The sequence below is a fragment of the Biomphalaria glabrata genome, chromosome 16, assembly GCF_947242115.1.
Source record: "Biomphalaria glabrata chromosome 16, xgBioGlab47.1, whole genome shotgun sequence".
Taxonomy (NCBI): Eukaryota; Metazoa; Mollusca; class Gastropoda; family Planorbidae; genus Biomphalaria; species Biomphalaria glabrata.
The window spans coordinates 2556245-2572517 of NC_074726.1; positions in this window are offsets into that span (position 1 = coordinate 2556245).

A 16273-nucleotide genomic window follows, 5' to 3' on the forward strand; every position below is an offset into this window, starting at 1 on the left:
GACTGTGTCAATTTAATTTTAGTAAACCATAATCAAAACAGCAACTTTTAGATACAAACAAACATGTTAGATAATGAATACCTAGGCTAGGCACCAATCCATTCGTTCTAAAACAATTTTATAGCGTTTCGAAAGCCTATCCTAACTAAACGAAATTTTATCAAACTACTAAAGAAATGAATTATTTCAACAGTTCATTATTAAATGCTACACTAGCCTATATATTCTCACAACAGTTTTATTTAAACGGAAGCGTATTACATATGGATAGTTTAGCCACAGCGCAAGCCTTTAGCATTAATAGCAGTGGATATAAGAAACCTGGTAGCTTCGATGTTGAAGATAGAGAAATATTTAATTCCAACCTATGGCAACATAATAACACTTTGAAAAGGAAATTCATTGATTTATGGCAAGATAATAATACTTTGAAAAGGAAATCCATTGACTTATGGCAAGATAATAATACTTTGAAAAGGAAATTCATTGATTTATGGCAAGATAATAATACTTTGAAAAGGAAATCCATTGACTTATGGCAAGATAATAATACTTTGAAAAGGAACTTCATTGATTTATGGCAAGAAAATAATACTTTGAAAATGAAATCCATTGACTTAAGGCAAGAAAATAAAACTTCGAAAAGGAAATTCATTGACTTATTCGAGGATTATAAAACTTTTGCAAGGAAACAAATTAACTTTAGTGATATCTTTTTCAACATTTCTAAATTGCTCAAATTCAAGAAAGAAAAGCAATTTCATGCTAATTTGAACTTTTCACTAGAGTTTGATATGCTTCAATCAATCATTATCCTGTGGGAGTTGAAAATGCGAAGTATGTTGCAGAGTTTTAGTTACAACACTTTTGCAGTGTTTAATCTGCGTAGCTCATTGACTAGACTAGTTCAAGATATAATGGCAGGCTACAGCACTAATTTTTCTCAGACGTCATTAGGAAATGAGATAGAAAGAGCAACGTGTGGGACGGACTGGACCATCGATCAGACGTCTACGTTTCCTAGACGTCTTCTGGACATTATGAAATACTATGTGAACCCAACTATGTCTGTAGTAGGCATTGGTCAGAATTTGATGTGCCTGGCCATACTACGAAAAGATGGCTTAAAAAGGACCTTTAACATTTTTCTGATGTCAATGATAGTCGCTGGAATTTTCCAGCAAATTATGTCTCTGAATGTCGCTGAAATAATCGAACACCTGAAAGGCAGCAGGATGTACTATAAATACGACAAATATGTTTGTTTCAGAAAGATTGATCCAGTTTTTGAGATATTTAAAATGATCTTTATTTTTATCGGAACATGGGGGCAGCTCGCTTTTTCGTGCACGTATATGCTAATTACTGTAGACCGGTTATTGATAGTGTATTTGCCTATAAGAGCCAGAGTTATTGTCAGCATAAAGTCTGTGATCACTTGTAGTATATTAGTCTTTTTTGTATGGTTACCTTGGGTAGTGTTCAAAACATTTTGCTATTACAATGCAAACGCTGTGTATCTTGAAGTGAGGCTCAAGCAGACACAGGCTAAGTACCACTACTTCTCGGTCTGTTATTACAACCTAACTGAGACGGGAGCACTTGTTACTATCGCGCTGAGCAAATGCTTCCCGCTATCAATTGTCTTAATTGGCAGTATCGCGATTGCAATTAAAATAAAGGTGATTTTGTCTGAACGGAAACATTTGACGAAGCGAAAAAAAACGTTTCTCTGGTCCAATCAGACGACAAAGACTCTGCTGACGACCTGCTCTGTGTTCAGTGTCACAGAAGTATTGCTGTACTTTTTTTCTTACATCGTTTCGAGGGAGTCAAACGAGGAAAGTGTGTGGCTCAGAATTCACTTACAGCTGATCTACTTCGCCTATCTCATTACCACAAGTAGCACCTTCTTTATATTTATCTTCACAAACAAGAAATTAATGAAACATTTTATCGAAATAACAAAATTATTTTGTTTAAAATAAGATTTTTGTTTTCCCTCAGAAAAAAACTGTTCTTTTAATATTCCTCTCGTAATCTGCGGTGGGACCATAGACATAAATAAATATAGACTGGCCGATTAAAGAGTTTTATGAAACGAAAATTTGTGACCTGCATTTTTTTGTACTTTATTATACAGTATTTATGAGCAGTATAAAAGTTAAATATTCATATGTATTTCAGCCACACACCTATATATATTGTAAATAAGGAGGCAGTGTAGTTTTCTTTAATCTCTAAGAATGAAGATCATGCAATTTTTCATAATTCGGAAATCCGAATACAATAGATATACATGTTTTCAAGTTACATGAAGTTACTTCCTTTGGCCAGTCTATATTTATTTATGTCTATGGGTGGGATTTACTAAGTGAGCAAGTTCTATTTGAAAATATTGTTTTATACAAATTGCTATAGGGGAATAAGAATTGGAAACAATTTTAATCTTAATGTGGAATTTTTAATTTTTTTGATTATTTGTGAACATTTATAGCACAATGAAAATTTAAAATTGAAAAAAAAAAAAACTTTCTCTCTCTTTCTCTCTCTCTCTCTCTCACTTTCACTTACTCTCTTTTTTATGTCTTTATGTCTCTTTCTCTTTATCTCTTTATCTCTTTATCTCTTTCTCTCTCTCTCTCTCTCTCTCTCTCTCTCTCTGTCGCTGCTACATGATACCAACAGCTTTTATAACATACACGTAGCAACCAGTTAATAACAATCGTTTTTAAGTGTCTTCATAAAAAAAAGCTCAATATTTGTCAAGTTTCGCCTCTCTGTCTCTTAGTCTTTCTGTTTGTATCTGTCTCTTAAATAGTCTATCTCTGTTTCTCTGTGTATTTTTGTTATTACTGTCTCATTATCCAAGTCAATTAATAATCCGAAAACAATTTTTAATTATTAAACTAGAGCATTAATTTTAATACGTTTAGGATAAAGGCGATCAAGCCTAGTGTTACTACTTTGTCGTCATTATGTCTCTTTAGGTTGTTCAGTTTGTTTTCAAGCTAAACACAACGCCAAATGTTGTTGAAATTTCATTACTTTAAACACTCAAAACAAGACCATGACATTAATATTTCCTGTCCATAGCGGAACCTGAGGGAGCCTCCTCTGAGTTTGTGTAATCGCGCAAACTCTCTTTGTAATCTAGATTAACTTCTGAATATGGTGAAAGTATTGAAAAAATAGAAAAATTCTGATTTACGTTTCTCCATACTTGGATTATTTCTAGCAGTCTAAAAGCTCTATTTCAGAATGTCTGTTGCACTCATTTCGTTTCCTTGAATTGTTAAAAAATATAACTTAATTTATGTTTACAACACTATCAAAACAAAAATTTAATCTTTTTTTCATTTCCTTAGTGATAATTGTATAGAATTTTTTGTTCGTTAGAAAAACACATAATGATAATGAAATGTCATCTCTGTGGGTGATAGATAGGTATCACGTCTCTCAATATTTATGTTTGTTTTTTTAGAAGTCGTAAAGTGTAACATAAGTAGATCCTAGCAATGCTTTAACTACCAATATACGAGTTTCATCAAACATTGCTGTTTATTTGGTTTTGTGTCAATGTGCTATTTGATACCCTGGAAAATAAGATTAATTTTATTTCAATTCATATTTTTTTTGGTCATAAACTTTCTTTTATTACAAAAAAAAATGATTAGACAATATTAGGTATTTCCGTCTCGAGTTTTGCACCCAAATGATCCAAATCTTTCCTTTTTATAGTGAGTAATGCATGTTTTGTGTGTGTTTCTATAAATATTAAACATTTTTAATTTTAGTTAATTATAATGTTTTTCAGCTGCATTAAATAGTATTGTATCTTATTCTATTTTATCTTATAATTTTCAGACGTTTTCTCAAGAAATTGTTCGTGCTCTTTGTTAGTCTAGTGATTCATGCTACTACATTCGAAACTGCTAACATATCTTATTCCATTTACTAGGATACATTCTTATAAGTGCTCTTTCTTCCCTTATCCCATTAGAGTATGAAACGGGTTGCCTGAATCAGTCAGGAAAAAACAACAATGACTTAGCTGTGTTAAAGTCTCAAAATAACATGCGCGAGTTGATTATACTCATTGGACGTGATTATCTTCTCTTTTACAGGAGATTGTACACATTTATGAAATAAGAGACGATACCTTTTGAAAATATATACACATTCTTATGACATAAACTTTTTTGAGAATTGATCACTGTTCTTCTAATTCTAATTCTTGCCCTTTTTTACATTCATTGTAATTTTTGATTATTTTCTCTAACCATCGTTATCTAATAATTTTTGTTTTTTAAATATCCCTGTCTAGTGGGTGGCTCCCTGGTCGTGAGGTATGCGCGCTGAACTGTCGTTTGGACTTGATGCTCCTGGGCCCATATACTGCCCAGTACTGCTTACTACCATCCCCTACCTCTTGCGGGAGGATTAGACTAGGATGTAGATTATCTTCAACTCTGAAGGAACATCCGAAACATGTGAAGCATTTAACATTTTTAATGTAGTTTATTATAACAATGATATTAAGGAACTACCTATTGATAATGTTACTATGTCAAAAATCTTTCAAGATGTGTAATTTTCTGTTCTGGGGTACCTCACGTGTAAGTTATTTTTACCGATGATATTATTGCTTTAATTAAATGTATGAACCTTGAAAGAAGCATTGCCATTACCTCTGTGGCAAGTGAAACATTGCTGGTTCCTCTACTACCAGAGGGAACACCCCAATCCCTTGAGCTGCATTGGATGTCTCTCCAGAATAGGGCTCAACAGTCAAATGAAAAGGTGTTTTACGACAAGAACTATAGCGCTCTACAGCTGGTGGGTGTTAGCAACCATGTTCCTTTATTAGAGTTTCTTCTAGTACTTACAATGTTTGTTATTGTATCATTCACAGAGGTGGATTTTTTTTTAACTATTGGTTCATGTTAAATCCTATTTAAGTTTATGTTATTTACAAGTGTAGAAATAATTGTTCTAAAAATGTATTTTTTGGTATCTCTATTGCTTTTCCTTGATATTTTTTTGTTCGATATAAAATCAAGATATTTATAAAATGTATTTAATTTTTGATTAAAGGTTAAAAGTAACACATTTTTTTTTCCTTTTTTTATACATTATAAATTTTTATACATACCCTTAGCAAGAAGAGGCTAGCTGGTGTGCCAGTACATGGCCGTGCGTTCAATTTGAGATTTTAGTTGGGGGGTGTTAAAAAATGCTTTCTTTCTTAAGTCTATACATATATTAAACATAAATGAATAACAGAACCAAGGGACCAAGTTTTTAAGAGAGAAAGTAGTGAATTAAAATGCAACGAAAATAAGGGCATGCGCCGACCGAGGCCCGAACCTGTGACACTGGATTCGACACCACCGCCTAGCGATAACTCACCAAGCGAAACTAGCCTCTAGACCATAGGAATGTCCAATAAAACATTCTTCTGATCCAGAGTCATTTCGCCCGTATGCAAATTACCACCCCAGTGGTCAAAGGTCACAAGCCCCAGATAGCCCCTCCCCCACCCTCGCAGCATCCGTTCACCAACAACTTCGATAGAGCCGACACAGACAGCCGTTAGGCATGTATTAGACCAACGATGGCTCTATCTAATTGTGTATCTCTCACAAAGACAAGTGGACAACATAAACACATTGCAGATAGAAGCTTCAGTGGGTACAAGCAATAATGCTGTAAACGTAAACATAGAGTTGAAGCTAGATGCTATGTTTACGTTTTCTTAAGTCTAATCTAAATATTCCAGCAACAATAGGATTAGATCTATTTACCCAAAATGCGTGGTGGAAACAGGGCAAGATTGGACAGCATGATACAGATTGGGCGTGCGGGTACGAGCCTCGCCGAAACTAAGTGGAGTGATGGGGCTATAGACAATAAAAGAAGAAAGAAAGAAGTCCTTTTAGGTAGCCATAAAACATTCACATACAAGAACTGTAGCAAACTTTTGCCGCTCCAGAATCGGTTTGTTTACTCACTTTAAAAAAAAAGCCAAAAGTAGTGAACTAAGTGGAATGATCTGCGAAAGACAATGGAAACATTCTGCGCCAAACAACGGTCAGTTATTAGGCTTGGTTGAAATGCTTGTCAAATTCGACCCAAACTATGTTACATGATGTAAGAACATTCTCGGCGTATTAACTCTTTCTCTCCGTAATTATTTACCACATTCTGGTGAAATCAACGCTGGTATCGTCAGTTCGGAGGAGAAAGAGTTAAGAACTCCTAGGCCCAAGGACCAGTAGGTCTACCTCGGATATAGGATTCAAAAGGAGCTTATGGATCTGATGGCATAATTCTACCGTCATCCTTAACTGCACTTATGATGTTAGCCACAAAGAATACATGTTTTTTAGAGAGCGTTTTGTGGACGTATGAGATGCAGAAGTTGAGGTGGCGAACACTTCGATTTTATGTAGTTAATAGGCCAATAGTACAGTACTTCTGCGTTAGAGGCGGACGATCCAGTTAGCGTGACGTGATAGATAGTCTTCCCTTACAGCTAAGCGCCCCGCGCAATGCTAAGGCCGCCTTTGATATATATATATATATATATATATATATATATATATATATATAGACTTGGGTCTCTTCCAGACAGAACGGTGGTTCACGCAGGTTTGTTTCTTTTTACTGTTTGAAGCTCAAACAGGTTTTTTTTCAAACTTAGAGCTCGAAAGGCCTTCGGCTCAGCTCTTAGACGATCTAACGGACCAGCACAGTCGAGATCACCATAAAAAAATCAACGAATACATAAAGGGTCAGAGTAAATGTGTAGTTTCACGCGCTTGTTTCGTGTCATTCCTTTCTATAGCCTCTATCGGGTTTGATCCCAACTGCCCGTATTTTGTTTTTTTCTCTATCAGGTAGACTTAAAATTAAATCATAATAATGTCAGTTTAATTAAAAAAGAGAAGTGAAATATGTAAAAGATATATATGTAAAAAGGTACCTCCGGCCCAATTTACTAATTCTAGTTTTAACTAAAGAAACGAAACGCATAAGCGCAACATAGCCAATTCAATGTTATATTACAACCCACAAAGCTAGAGTGTTTAAATGTAAAATTATATATTACTCTTACTGGCTTGTGACTGGGAATCATTGCTTTAAGAAAAAATGTCCAATTGTGAACTGGTGTTCATAGGTGAATTACCCATATACTCATATTCCTCTGTGTTTTTGTGTGTCAGAGTTTATAAAAACAACATGAAATGTTGTTTATTTATAATATTTTGTGCGTTGAGGATAAAGGTTAAAAAAAGAAAGATAAGAGCATTGTTGGATGAGAGAGCCTTACGGTGCCATTGTGATAGCAAGTAAAAGGGTCTGACATAAACAACACAGAGCTTATGAAATGCTTAAATATTGAATTATTAAACTGAAGAAACGTCAGTGGTTGTATGTAAAACTATTTTGTATGGGTGCTGACCGGGACGTTATGTGAAACTAGAATTCACAGGCCAGAAGTACGAGTGTGTGTGGGGGGGGGTAGGGGTCGATATAAAGCGGGCTGTTGTAATTCAAAGTAGCAAACTATAAATCACATGACACAAATAAGTCACATGATAGTTAAAATGGGGGGAGCGGGTTTCCGGGCAAAATATTCTGTGCGCAGGAGAATATTAAAAAAAAAGACATATCGAAAAGTATCAGAGAGCTTTAGAAATATTTCGATAAAGGCTGAAAAGTCAATAAATACTCAGAAATTGTTGGCTATGTAGGACTATATTCTAAGGGGTAGCGTGGAGGAGATAAAGTGATTCTAGTAATCGAATTCATGGGTAAAAAGTATATGGTTGGTAGAGGTAGAATTATAATACATGCCGTGCCGGTTAGATGTATCAGATTTTAAAATTCAAGTTTTTAAAAAGAGGGGGTGCGAGAAAAATTGAAATCGAATTGACAGGTCAAAAATTATCTCCTGTTTGTATTTCCAAGCGGGCTTTTCCAATTACACGTGTGACGTATTGGAATATCCTGACCAAAATGGGTATTGCTAAAATGCATAAAGATTTATTGTAAAAGAAAAATAAGGAAAAGTACGAATACATTCAAAGTATTATGTGAGCAGAACGATTTTCAGGATGTAGAAAGTAAAAAAAAAAAGGCCCAGGCCAAGAAATATCATACAGCCTTATCGAATATTTCGAAATAAGTCAAAAGCAGAAGAATAGTAAGATCGTGTTAATAGGACTATTTGATCAGGCGGAGAGTTTAGGGGGGAGATGAAAAGTGATAGCCTACTCAAGTTTATGCGCCGGTGCATGTTATAAACAAGAACAAAAAAAAAAGGAAAATAAACACAATATCAACGGGCGTAGCCGGTGGGTAATGATAGTTATACACATAAAACTAATAATTAGCTATATCACTATTATTATTATTGGTAGTAGTAGTAGTTGTGGTAATCGCATTGTAGTCATGAACTAATATTCGCTCAAGAAGGAGTTTAATTAAAGTAAACTATAATTAATTAATATTGACTTTTGCTTGAGCGATCCCATTAGAACCGGAAACTGGTCACGTCTCCACATGTGATTATTTTATTTTATAGTCAACTAAACAACTTAGTTTGAAGTCTTTACATATATATGTTTTAAAAAGTAATCTTACCTTAATGTCTTTTTCTCTTGAAGCTTTCCTGATAGGTTTCGTTAAGATAAATGTCAAATTCGTGTATACTAGTTCGTATATAAATGAAATCTTTCGGTAATTCTTTTTTAAAGTCTTGAACACTTGAAATAAAAGAAGTTGAAGTTTTCTTGCATATATCAATATTTTCTATTTACGCTAAGAGATGATAGATTTTTTCTTTCAACCAACCAATTCATGGACAAAAAAAAACTTGTGAAATTCAATGAACTCTTTCTATTCAAAGTTTACTTACAATAGTTTCAATTTAAATCGTTTTAAAAAAACTTGTGAAATTCGACGAACTCTTTCACTTCAAAGTTTACTTCCATTACTTTTGATTTAAATCATATAACTTCATTTTGTCTACAATAGTGTGAAGACTGTGTCAATTTAATTTTAGTCAACTATAATCAAAACAGCAACTTTTAGACACAAACAAGCATGTTAGAAAATGAATACCTAAGATAGAAAAGAATCCATTCGTTCTAAAACAATTTTATAGCGTTTCGAAAACCTATCCAAACTAACAGAACTTTATCAAACTACTAAAGAAATGAATTATTTCAACAGTTCATTATTAAATGCTACACTAGCCTACATATTCTCACAAAACTTTTATTTCAACGGAAGCGTATTACATATGGATAGTTTAGCCACAGCGCAAGCCTTTAGTATTAATAGTAGTAGATATGAGAAAACTGGTAGCTTCGATGTTGAAGATAGAGAAATATTTAATTCCAACTTATGGCAATATAATAACACTTTGAAAAGGAAATTCATTGATTTATGGCACGATAATAGTACTTTGAAAAGGAACTTCATTGATTTATGGCAAGAAAATAATACTTTGAAAAGGAAATCCATTCACGTATGGCAAGAAAATAATACTTTGAAAATGAAATCCATTGACTTAAGGCAAGAAAATAATACTTCGAAAAGGAACTTCATTGACTTATTGGAGGATTATAAAACTTTTGCAAGGAAAAAAATTAACTTTAGTGAAATCTTTTTCAACATTTCTAAATTGCTCGAGTTCAAGGACGAAAAAAAAATTCTTGCTAATTTGAACTTTTCACTAGAGTTTGATATGCTTCACTCAATCTTTGCCCTGTGGGAGTTGAAAATACGAAGGATGTTGCAGAGCTTTAGTTACAACACCTTTGCAGTGTTTAATGTGCGTAGCTCATTGACTAGACTAGCTCGAGATCTAGTGGCAGGCTACAGCACTAATTTTTCTCAGACGTCATTAGGAAATGAGATAGAAAGAGCAACGTGTGGAATGGACTGGATTATTGACCAGACGTCTACGTTTCCTAGACGTCTTCTGGACATTATGAAATGCTATGTGAACCCAACTATGTCTGTAGTAGGCATTGGTCAGAATTTAATGTGTCTGGCCATACTACGAAAAGATGGCTTAAAAAGGACCTGTAACATTTTCCTGATGTCAATGATAGTCGCTGGAATTTTCCAGCAAATCATGTCGCTGAATGTCGCTGAAATAATCGAACACCTGAAAGGCAGCAGGATGTACTATAAATACGACAAATATGTTTGTTTCAGAAAGATTGATCCAGTTTTTGAGATATTTAAAATGATCTTTATTTTTATCGGAACATGGGGGCAGCTCGTTTTTTCGTCCACGTATATGCTAGTTACTGTAGACAGGTTATTGGTAGTGTATTTGCCTTTAAGAGCCAGATCTATCTTGAGCATAAAGACCGTAATTGTCTGTAATATATTAGTCTTTTTTATATGGTTACCTTGGGTAGTGTTCAAAACATTTTGCTATTACAATGCAAACGCTGTGTATCTTGAAGTTAAGCTCAGGCAACAGACACAGGCTAAGTACCACTACTTCTCGGTCTGTTACCACAACCTAACTGAGACGGGAGCTCTTGTTCCTATCGCGCTGAGCAAATGCTTCCCGCTATCAATTGTCTTAATTGGCAGTCTCGCGATTGCAATTAAAATAAAGGTGATTTTGTCTGAACGGAAACATCTGACGAAGAGAAACAGAACGTTCCTCTGGTCCAATCAGACGACAAAGACTCTGCTGACGACCTGCTCTGTGTTCAGTGTCACAGAAGTTTTACTGTACTTTTTTTCTTACATCGTATCGAGGGAGTCGAACGAGGAAAGTGTCTGGCTCAGAATTCACTTACAGCTGATCTACTTCGCCTATCTCATTACCACAAGTAGCACCTTCTTTATATTTATCTTCACAAACAAGAAATTAATGAAACATTTTATGGAAATAACAAAATTATTTAGTTTGAAATAAGAGTTTTGTTTTCCCTCAGAAAAAAAGACTGTTTTTTTAATATTCCTCTCGTAATTTGCGGTGGGACCATAGACATAAATAAATATAGACTGGCCGATTAAAGAGTTTTATGAAACGAAAATTTGTGACCTGCATTTTTTTGTACTTTATTATACAGTATTTATGAGCAGTATAAAAGTTAAATATTCATATGTATTTCAGCCACACACCTATATATATTGTAAATAAGGAGGCAGTGTAGTTTTCTTTAATCTCTAAGAATGAAGATCATGCAATTTTTCATAATTCGGAAATCCGAATACAATAGATATACATGTTTTCAAGTTACATGAAGTTACTTCCTTTGGCCAGTCTATATTTATTTATGTCTATGGGTGGGACTTACAAAGTGAGCATGTTCTATTTGAAAATATTGTTTTATACACATTGCTATAGGGGAATAAGAATTGGAAACAATTTTAATCTTAATGTGGAATTTTTAATTTTTTTGATTATTTGTGAACATTTATAGCACAATGAAAATTTAAAATTGAAAAAAAAATAACTTTCTCTCTCTTTCTCTCTCTCTCTCTCACTTTCACTTACTCTCTTTTTTATGTCTTTATGTCTCTTTCTCTTTATCTCTTTATCTCTTTCTCTCTCTCTCTCTCTCTCTCTCTGTCGCTGCTACATGATACCAACAGCTTTTATAACATACACGTAGCAACCAGTTAATAACAATCGCTTTTGAGTGTCTTCATAAAAAAAAGCTAAATATTGGTCAAGTTTCGCCTCTCTGTCTCTTAGTCTTTCTCTTTGTATCTGTCTCTTAAATAGTCTATCTCTGTTTCTCTGTGTATTTTTGTAATTACTGTCTCATTATCCAAGTCAATTAATAATCCGAAAACAATTTTAATTATCAAACCAAAGTCAATTAATAATCCGAAAATTTTTAATTATCAAACCAGAGCATTAATTTTAATACGTTTATACTTGAGGCTATCAAGCCTAGTGTTACTATTTTATCATCATTATGTCCCTTTAGGTTGCTCAGTTTCTTTTCAAGCTAAAAACAACGCCAAATGTTGTTGAAATTATATTACTTTAAACACTCAAAACAAGACCATGACATTAATATTTCCTGTCCATAGCGGAACCTGAGGGAGCCTCCTCTGAGTTTGTGTAATCGCGCAAACTCTCTTTGTAATCTAGATTAACTTCTGAATATGGTTAAAGTATTGAAAAAATAGAAAAATTCTGATTTACGTTTCTCCATACTTGGATTATTTCTAGCAGTCTAAAAGTTCTATTTCAGAATGTCTGTTGCACTCATTTTGTTTCGTTGAATTTTTAAAAAATATAACCTAATTTATGTTTACAACACTATCAAAACAAAAATTTAATCTTTTTTCATTTCCTTAGTGATAATTGTATAGAATTATTTGTTCGTTAGAAAAACACATAATGATAATGAAATGTCATCTCTGTGGGTGATAGATAGGTATCACGTCTCTCAATATTTATGTTTGTTTTTTTAGAAGTCGTAAAGTGTAACATAAGTAGATCCTAGCAATGCTTTAACTACCAATATACGAGTTTCATCAAACATTGCTGTTTTATTGGTTTTTGTGTCAATGTGCTATTTGATACCCTGGAAAATAAGATTAATTTTATTTCAATTCATATTTTTTTTGGTCATAAACTTTCTTTTATTACAAAAAAAAATGATTAGACAATATTAGGTATTTCCGTCTCGAGTTTTGCACCCAAATGATCCAAATCTTTCCTTTTTATAGTGAGTAATGCATGTTTTGTGTGTGTTTCTATAAATATTAAACATTTTTAATTTTAGTTAATTATAATGTTTTTCAGCTGCATTAAATAGTATTGTATCTTATTCTATTTTATCTTATAATTTTCAGACGTTTTCTCAAGAAATTGTTCGTGCTCTTTGTTAGTCTAGTGATTCATGCTACTACATTCGAAACTGCTAACATATCTTATTCCATTTACTAGGATACATTCTTATAAGTGCTCTTTCTTCCCTTATCCCATTAGAGTATGAAACGGGTTGCCTGAATCAGTCAGGAAAAAACAACAATGACTTAGCTGTGTTAAAGTCTCAAAATAACATGCGCGAGTTGATTATACTCATTGGACGTGATTATCTTCTCTTTTACAGGAGATTGTACACATTTATGAAATAAGAGACGATACCTTTTGAAAATATATACACATTCTTATGACATAAACTTTTTTGAGAATTGATCACTGTTCTTCTAATTCTAATTCTTGCCCTTTTTTACATTCATTGTAATTTTTGATTATTTTCTCTAACCATCGTTATCTAATAATTTTTGTTTTTTAAATATCCCTGTCTAGTGGGTGGCTCCCTGGTCGTGAGGTATGCGCGCTGAACTGTCGTTTGGACTTGATGCTCCTGGGCCCATATACTGCCCAGTACTGCTTACTACCATCCCCTACCTCTTGCGGGAGGATTAGACTAGGATGTAGATTATCTTCAACTCTGAAGGAACATCCGAAACATGTGAAGCATTTAACATTTTTAATGTAGTTTATTATAACAATGATATTAAGGAACTACCTATTGATAATGTTACTATGTCAAAAATCTTTCAAGATGTGTAATTTTCTGTTCTGGGGTACCTCACGTGTAAGTTATTTTTACCGATGATATTATTGCTTTAATTAAATGTATGAACCTTGAAAGAAGCATTGCCATTACCTCTGTGGCAAGTGAAACATTGCTGGTTCCTCTACTACCAGAGGGAACACTCCAATCCCTTGAGCTGCGTTGGATGTCTCTCCAGAATAGGGCTCAACAGTCCAATGAAAAGGTGTTTTACGACAAGAACTATAGCGCTCTACAGCTGGTGGGTGTTAGCAACCATGTTCCTTTATTAGAGTTTCTTCTAGTACTTACAATGTTTGTTATTGTATCATTCACAGAGGTGGATTTTTTTTTAACTATTGGTTCATGTTAAATCCTATTTAAGTTTATGTTATTTTCAAGTGTAGAAATAATTGTTCTAAAAATGTATTTTTTTGTATCTCTATTGCTTTTCCTTTGTTCGATATAAAATCAAGATATTTATAAAATGTATTTAATTTTTGATTAAAGGTTAAAAGTAACACCTTTTTTTTCCCTTTTTTATACATTATACATTTTTATACATACCCTTAGCAAGAAGAGGCTAGCTGGTGTGCCAGTACATGGCCGTGTGTTCAATTTGAGATTTTAGTTGGGGGGTGTTAAAAAATGCTTTCTTTCTTAAGTCTATACATATATTAAACATAAATGAATAACAGAACCAAGGGACCAAGTTTTTAAGAGAGAAAGTAGTGAATTAAAATGCTACGAAAATAAGGGCATGCGCCGACCGAGGCCCGAACCTGTGACACTGGATTCGACACCACCGCCTAGCGATAACTCACCAAGCGAAACTAGCCTCTAGACCATAGGAATGTCCAAAAAAACATTCTTCTGATCCAGAGTCATTTCGCCCGTATGCAAATTACCACCCCAGTGGTCAAAGGTCACAAGCCCCAGATAGCCCCTCCCCCACCCTCGCAGCATCCGTTCACCAACAACTTCGATAGAGCCGACACAGACAGCCGTTAGGCATGCTTTAGACAAACGATAGCTCTATCTAATTGTGTATCTCTCACAAAGACAAGTGGACAACATAAATACATTACATATAGTAGAAGCTTCAGTGGGTACAAGCAATAATGCTGTAAACGTAAACATAGAGTTGAAGCTAGATGCTATGTTTACGTTTTCTTAAGTCTAATCTAAATATTCCAGCAACAATAGGATTAGATCTATTTACCCAAAATGCGTGGTGGAAACAGCGCAAGATTGGACAACATGATACAGACTGGGCGTGCGGGTACGAGCCTCGCAGAAACTAAGTCGAGTGATCTGCGAAAGACAATGGAAACATTCTGCGCCAAACAACGGTCAGTTATTAGGCTTGGTTGAAATGCTTGTCAAATTCGACCCAAACTATGTTACATGATGTAAGAACATTCTCGGCGTATTAACTCTTTCTCTCCGTAATTATTTACCACATTCTGGTGAAATCAACGCTGGTATCGTCAGTTCGGAGGAGAAAGAGTTAAGAACTCCTAGGCCCAAGGACCAGTAGGTCTACCTCGGATATAGGATTCAAAAGGAGCTTATGGATCTGATGGCATAATTCTACCGTCATCCTTAACTGCTCTTATGATGTTAGCCACAAAGAATACATGTTTTTTAGAGAGCGTTTTGTGGACGTATGAAATCCAGAAGTTAAGGTGGCGAACACTTCGATTTTATGTAGTTAAAAGGCCAATAGTACAGTACTTCTGCGTTAGAGGCGGACGATCCAGTTAGCGTGACGTGATACGATATTTGTAGAGTTCCCTTACAGCTAAGCGCCCCGCGCAATGCTAAGGCCGCCTCTGATTATATATATATATATATATATATATATATATATATATATATATATATATATATATATATATATATATATATATATATATATATATAGACTTGGGTCTCTTCCAGACAGAAAGGTGGTTCACGCAGGTTTGTTTCTTTTTACTGTTTGAAGCTCAAACAGGTTTTTTTTCAAACTTAGAGCTCGAAAAGCCTTCGGCTCAGCTCTTGGACGATCTAACGGACCAGCACAGTCGAGATCACCATAAAAAAATCAACGAATACATAAAGGGTCAGAGTAAATCTGTAGGTTCAAGCTCTTGTTTCATGTCTTTCCTTTCTATAGCCTCTATCGGGTTTGATCCCAACTGCCCGTATTTTGTTTTTTTCTCTATCAGGTAGACTTAAAATTATATCATAATAATGTCAGTTTAATTAAAAAAGAGAAGTGAAATATGTAAAAGATATATATGTAAAAAGGTACCTCCGGCCCAATTTACTAATTCTAGTTTTAACTAAAGAAACGAAACGCATAAGCGCAACATAGCCCATTCAATGTTATATTACAACCCACAAAGCTAGAGTGTTTAAATGTAAAATTATATATTACTCTTACTGGCTTGTGACTGGGAATCATTGCTTTAAGAAAAAATGTCCAATTGTGAACTGGTGTTCATAGGTGAATTACCCATATACTCATATTCCTCTGTGTTTTTGTGTGTCAGAGTTTATAAAAACAACATGAAATGTTGTTTATTTATAATATTTTGTGCGTTGAGGATAAAGGTTAAAAAAAGAAAGATAAGAGCATTGTTGGATGAGAGAGCCTTACGGTGCCATTGTGATAGCAAGTAAAAGGGTCTGACATAAACAACACAGAGCTTATGAAA